We start from the raw sequence: 7,376 nt of genomic DNA on the forward strand, positions 1-7,376 counted from the left end.
AAGTATTTTGGAGAGAAGTCTACGAAGTTCAGCATAGACTGGACGAAGACTCAGAAAATATAAATAGCTTCAAGGAGTTATGTGTTGCCCTCATAACACCTTTGAAACTTTGAAATAAATAGACAAATTTTCAGAAAAAATATTTTTTTTTCCAATGATTAATTTTGACTAATTTATGACTTCATTATATAAATTATCAAAGGCACAATGATATTCGAATCCTTTCTTGTGCATTCTGGAGTATTCAAATCGCATAACGAAGTGGAAAAACGAATCCGATTTCGGGAGTTCAAAAGTTTTTACTTAGCCTTCAACTGTCCCCTCATTAATTTGCACTTAATAACATTTTAGTTAATGTGAAATCTTGTATTCAAAAGTTTCTAATTTGCTCTAAACTTTCTCTGATTCATTCGCACTGAACAGCCTTCGAATTAATGCGAACACTCATATTACAAAGTTTTCACTTTACTCAAAACTTTCATCTCATTCAATCACATTCAGTGGCGTTCAAATTAAAAGAACACTTATATTAATAAGAATGAACTCCTCTTCGATTTACTTTGAATTAAATAATACTTAATTTAAGACGACATTTTTCCTTAGACAGGATTCATTTAAATTAGTTTCACACTCAATCGCATCATTAATTTAGACGTAATAGACGAAGTATCGCATTCGAAAAGTTTAATCTCCCTTCAATCCCTTATAATCAATCCCTTAATAATACGCTTTAATATAATATATACTATCAAAGATAAAGCTGAAAAAGCAAGAAAAGCATTTGAAGATACATTTGTTCTTTGAAACATTTTGTGGAAAAATATATATGAATTCAATTTCTAAAAGGATTTTTTTACCATCCTATAGAATAAATTTTTATGTATATTAATGTGCATCCAAAAAATTGAAAGCATAAGTGAAACGTTATTGTTGTAGGTTAATACCAAAAAATGGCGTTTTTGGGCTACATTTGAGGTTAGGTATAGAAGACACATAAAGATACCATAAAAATTATGCTTACCTGAAGAATATGTATTTTTTACACATGAACGTTGGGTTCAATATCATGTCTTCGAGGAATTCACATCAGGGAACTTACAATACTGAATAAATGAGACTTCCTAGAAGAACGTGTATTTTTCGCACCTCGAGCATGCGTTCAATATCGCGTTCTTAAGTAACCCACTCCAGGGAACTTAATATAATGTAAAAACCAGGCGTCACCAAAGAAGATAAGCTTTTTTCCACATGGGGAATTAGTTCATTTTAGTGCGCTTCCATAAAGAATATGTGGTCTTTATACCTGAAGCATTGTCTAGATTTTATGTCCTCGAAAAGCCCACGCCAGGGACCTTAAAATATTATAAAATACAGACTGCTATGAAGATCCAGCCCTTAAAGCACTTAAAAACCAATCTATCCCGAAGAAAATTTGTTTGTTACGCCTGGCGGATTGATTTAATCTCGTGTTCTTGAGGAACCCACTCCAGGAACATTAATTTACTGTAAACTCCAGGCTTTTATGAAGAACTTTCGTTTTTCACACCTGGGACAGGGGTTCAATCTTGTGTCACGTTGGTTGACGGCACTTCAAGATATGTATGAATTTTACCTAAAAATCCTTTTAAAATGTAACCCTTATGAAAAAATGCTGTCTTTACAGTATACTCCTAGTATAACTGTTAATTTCGAGACTTATAAAGTATTATGTGCTCGATCTGAAACGTAACTTGCACGATGATGATGTCTTAAGTTACCTGCTGCAAGCGTTTATCGTCAGAAAGTCAGTTTACCGTCCGGACTGATCACCGGAAGTAAAACTTATTCTAAAATTAATTTCTTAAAATTTGAGTAGAATGTTTGTGTGGAATTTTCGTAGAACGCTTTTCGTACAATTTGCTAACGTGCTACGCTATTACCCCTATTTTTAAAAAAATTCAACTTTTTGTCCCTTTAAACGAAACACGAAAAAGACTTTTCTGTAACAATATTTAACTCTGTAATATTGCGTGAAATAATGAAGCACTATGAAACACTGTGTCTCATTAAGTACACTAGGTAACATTACAAGTATCATGTAACATTATGCAGGATTATTTAACGTTGTTTTACATGACGAAACTTTGTGTGAGTTTGTGCCCTAGTGTGTACATTAGGGTGCATAGTCAAAATACCCGAATATTATTCTTAGTGTAGTGTATGCTGGGTTGCATAATTTTCAGTAAGCCCCTGTCTGGACACCCTATTTGCTCATACCATATGAATTTTTTACGGCTGATATGGATGAAAAATAACCGTTTTTGAGCTTGCAATACTTAAAAATATTGAACGTTTTGTGATTTTTATGATATGTCACTTTAACATGAACTCACGAACAGATAACATTTTGCCATTAGGTCTATATTAAGATGGTATATATGAAGATAAAATATTAATTTTAACCGCTTATCTTAACCATAAATACTCATTTTTGAGCACGTAATAGTTTGAAATATCTAATATTGTGTACATTTTACGACTGTCCCTATTTTAAAATATATTGGCCTAACGTGCTAACAAAAAATAAAGCAAAATATTCAATTTTTCGGTACACCTCAATGCATTCCTGTATACGTTCGTGCACGAGAACCTGTACATAAACAATTTACGTCTATTGTACAGCAGTTTGGCGAAGGAAACTGTTAATGATCCGGCAAAGGAATTTGCACGAAAAAAGGATCCTTTTTAAAGATTCTGTATAGGCTCTTTTATGAACTACAGGTTGATGCTTTGAATTGAACCATCATGGAAATTCATGACGCTTACATCACTGTTGAGAGAGCCACGCTGCTAGCGAACTCTAGTGAATATGTTCCTATTCAGGTTCAAGTTCAGTATCCTGAACACGTTTATTAAGAAGAGATAAGTGACCTTATGGGCGAAGTGGCTTTATCACGAGGAGCTATAATCTCTTGGGCATCGCACTGTGGCCTAGAGTGAAAAAGTCCGTGACAAAATTTAAAAGATTTCAATATAAATAGCCTTCGAGGGATGAACGGTTTTGGAATCTATAGACAAATTTACTACAGAATAAACGAAAAATTTAGAGATGCTTTACAAATATTTCTGGTCTTGAAAATCTATGTTGAATTTGACCATTTCTGTAAAAAATTTGTATTTCTGAATACTCTGGGTTCTTAGATACCCCATTCAATATGGAACATGTATTTTTTAATGAATTTTGGCATGCCGAATTTAAATTCGGGGTTTCAATTGGTCTAGGGCATATTGTATTTATGAAAAATGCAGTTAAAATTTCTATGTTATACCTTAGTGGCATGAATGATTTCCGTCGAAGTAAATTTTACTATTCTTCGTATTTAGGTATTTTTGGTGTCGCTAAATTAGAGTTCAGAGTCAAAATGTCAAATTGAAAAATGACGAATCCAATACAGGGGTTCCAGAATAAAGTGTCCGGACTTATATGTCTGTACAAAAATTATTTAAAAAATTTATAAAAAAAAGACCAACAAAGGGCTTGTTGCTGGGCGTCAGGCGCGTGTGGAGACGCCACAAGTAATTCAAAAATAAAATTTTCAACTTAAATTGAACCTTTAATAATACCGGTAACTCAAAAGGAGTAGGAAAGATGTGAGGACTAACCCTGAGAAAGGTTTTAATAAAACTTTTTAATCTGTAAAGATACTGCTCTGTCACCCCGCCGAAGCTTCAGCCATCCAGGGTTCTGAAATAAGTGGGGACAGGGTAGACGTTCGAAATAAATGCGGAGCCGGGTATTTGGTAAAATAAGTTATAATATTTATTAAAAGTAATCTGAAGACTAATACATATGTGTGTGTGGATATGTGTTTGAGCGTCACTAGTGTACTGGAGGTTTACTTACTGAATGGCTATTCGGGGGTCAGCGGTTGACCAGTACGCAGTTGGCCGGGCGTCGCAGGCAAATCTGGGCGTTCTGTCGTTCTGCTGATACGCTCTATGATTCCTGAGGAAAAACAAAAAAGGTTTGAGGTCGTGAGTTACTAATCTAGACGTGATAGCGGGTCGATGTGTGTATCCCAACCCTCTCTGGTGCGGTGATACGGTTCTATTGGACCCGACAGGTGGTCCTCTGGTTCTAGGCGCGGCATCGTTACTCTCGGGAAATTCAGGTCGGTTGGGTGTGGTAGGGCCGAGCCTAGTTAGGACGAAAACGGTAATCGCGACAGGTGGAGGGATGTCCATCTAGCTGGTTCCGCCTAGAATAGTCTAGTGCCAGCTTCTCGGGGCTCCGCGACGAGATACGTTCACGAGCACCTGATGCCGTGTCTGGCCGATACCGCAAAGTCGGATATGGGAGCGCCCATTACTCCGATGATGCGTTCGTCCTAACAGACCAGTCATTCAAAGATAGGGGTGTAATTTAGGAATGCCTTCCTCTGTTCTTTTTATAGAAATCGCGAGTCTTGGGTCCCTACCAAAATTGAATATAACTGGAGATACGCGAGTAGAGCTATGATCTGCACTATTGTGAGCGAAACAGAAATCGAGAATATAAACCTCCTAATCACGATAAATTTGCTCCAAAAATTCTGCTATCATTGTTTTCAATACCCTATTCACTCTCAGTCTCTCTAACCGACCATGGTTGTTCATTTACTTGCCTTTCCATTAATGCAACTAGATCATCCTGTTCAACGTTTAACTGCTGACAAGTGGGACAAGATGAAACATACTTATCCGCATCGTTAAACACAACGGGCCAATAGTACGAGAGTGACAAGCAGACATCGGTGTTTTCGACCCCGAAGTGACCGGAGATAGTCGCATGAAGCGACACTTCTAAAACCTTACGCCTGTACTCCAAAGGCAAACCCAGTTTTCAAACATCAATGTCGGGTAGGATCGGATCAGAAAAGATATTAGACCTGTGATAATACAACTTGGAATCCTCCACCTTCCAATCTTGGAAGTTCGACGGCATTTCATGCGCATCTTTTATCCTCCGAAAGTACCAAGAATCCACAGTTTTCGTGATAGCGCTGACCGATTCAACCTAAGGTTCGTACATACAAGAAAAAGCATCTGGTACGTGATATAGGGCACCATTCCTATGTTTAGTGATGACCTGAATTACAATTAACTCCGTGGCATATTTTTCTGATCTACCAGTTGACTCTTTTAAAGTGCACAACCAGTGCAGACTACTATGGTCGGTAATTACTTTAAAAGGGTATCCCTTAAAATAGGGTCGGAACTTTCAAACTGCCCAAAGCACGGCCAGACACTCTCGTTCAGTGCCCGAAAATTTCTCTAAGGGGCTGCTATTGCTCGGCTTGCATAAGCAATCACACGCTCTCGCCGTCCATCAACTGATTCAAAACAGCCCCCAGTCTCGTGCTACTTGCATCAGTCTGCAATGTAAAGGGCTGCTAAGATCGAGTCGGGCTAATATTGGAGCTAAAGCTAAAGCCAACTTTAGTAAGTCAAAGGATTTTTGCTGCTCCATACCCCAAATAAATCTGCGACCTTTTTAAGCAGACGAAATAGAGGTTCACCCATATTGGCATAATCCCTAATGAACTTCCAGTACCACGAAATTATCCCCAAAAATTGTTCGAGCTTTTTCAAGGTATTGGGAATTGGATAATTCGTCACTCGTTCTATTTTCTCCGGGTCGGCGTGAAAACCTGACTGATTGACCATATATCCCAAATACTTGACTTTCTCAGCCAAATTCATTCTTTTTACCCCACCATATGACCTTCTGAAGTTTCAGAAATGACCATGATATCATCGAGGTACGCAAACACATAAGGTTCGAACTCAGGTGTGATTAGCTGATCCAACAGCAGCTAGAAAGTGTCAGGAGAATTAGACGAGCCGAATGGCATTCTAGTGTACTGAAATAAGCCCCTCTCACCGGTACAGCAAAGGCGATGCACTTTGCTTCCTTTCGACAAACAAATCTCATGGGATAAACATCCTTTTCCAGTGGTGGATAAAAGAATCTGTGCAGAGATCTGATATTTTGGAGATAATCGGCTATAGGTTAATCCGGACCTTGTGTGCGTAGTTTTACCTCAACCTTGAGGTTCATCTGAAAAATTATAATGCCATACCGCGTACGGAAAGCAACAACGAAACTATCCATATCCGCCTACTTCTTTTTCTCAGCACATAGTCTAAACCAGACAAGAGCTATCTATCTTTTACGAACTTCAATATTTTTCAATCTCTTTCTCTATCCTTTCGTGACCAAGTCTTTTATCTTTTCCAATCCCTTAGTCTATTTGTATTTTACGAGCTTCAATCTTTTTCAATATCTTCTAACCTTTCGTGACCGAGTCTCTTATCTTTTTTAATCCCTTAGTCTATCTATCTATTACGAAAATTAATTTTTTTAAATTTCTTTCTCTACCCTTCCGTGTTAGAGGCTCTTATGTTTTTCAATTCCTTAGTCTATCTTTTACGAACTTCAATCTTTTTCAATTTCTTTCTCTATCATTTCTTGACCGAGGCTCTTATCTCTTTCACTCCCTTAGTCTATTTATCTTTTACGAAATTCAATCTTTTTCAATCTCCTTCTCTATCTTATATTTTCATGTCCCTCAGTCTATCTTTCTAACACGAATTTCAATCTTTTTCTATCTCTTGCTGTATCTTTTCTGACAGATCACTCTTATCTGTTTCCATCTCTTCCAAAACTGAGTACTTTATGTACTTAATGTTCGAACTTCCTGCAGTTTCTATTGCAAATATTTCGTAGATTTGAAGAAAAATAATAACGAAAATTATTTTAAAAGTATTAGCGAAAATTTATTATATTTTTTTAAATAGTTTTTTTTTCTCTGAGGAAGATTTTTTTTAACCTTTATGTACTTTTAAATTTTATTACCTGTTATGGCCACTTTGTACGGTATTCATACAAAACTAGAAATTTGTTTTTATCAATTATAAAAGTTGAAGATATTTTTCTTTTTTTAATTTGATCCAAATAAAGTGGTGTATTATTTTGACTCAAATAATTACAATCATTATAATTGCTTATAAATGCGCGCTACTGTGCGTCTTACTTTAAAAAGTTTGATAATCGCATGTGCACACAATCCAGTTTTGATTTGTAAAAAAAACCTTCCAATCGGTTTATCAAGACATAGAATCATGTCATCCTCGTTCGCAGAATTCGGTTTTAACTGATTCAGGCTCTCTTCAGGCAATTAACCTGCATTTCAATCTTCTTCAGGTAAATCTTTTGAACCTTTGTCTTGCTTCAAACCAGTTATTTACTTTGAATCTACGAGGGTAGTTCAATAAGTCCTTAGAATGACCAACACATGGCGCGCGAATCGCTCCAAATCATCTGTTTTCAGTCAGCACCACTCCCGACTAGATAT

General features: G+C 36.7%; 1 protein-coding gene across 9 annotated transcripts in view; it reads left to right on the plus strand.

Moving 5' to 3' along the window:
• LOC117175109 overlaps positions 1–7,376 on the plus strand; it is a 416,485-nt gene that overhangs the window by 282,553 nt on the left and 126,556 nt on the right. The gene's annotated exons all lie outside the window — the stretch shown is intronic.

Source organism: Belonocnema kinseyi, chromosome 6 (genome assembly GCF_010883055.1).
Source record: "Belonocnema kinseyi isolate 2016_QV_RU_SX_M_011 chromosome 6, B_treatae_v1, whole genome shotgun sequence".
NCBI lineage: Eukaryota > Metazoa > Arthropoda > Insecta > Hymenoptera > Cynipidae > Belonocnema > Belonocnema kinseyi.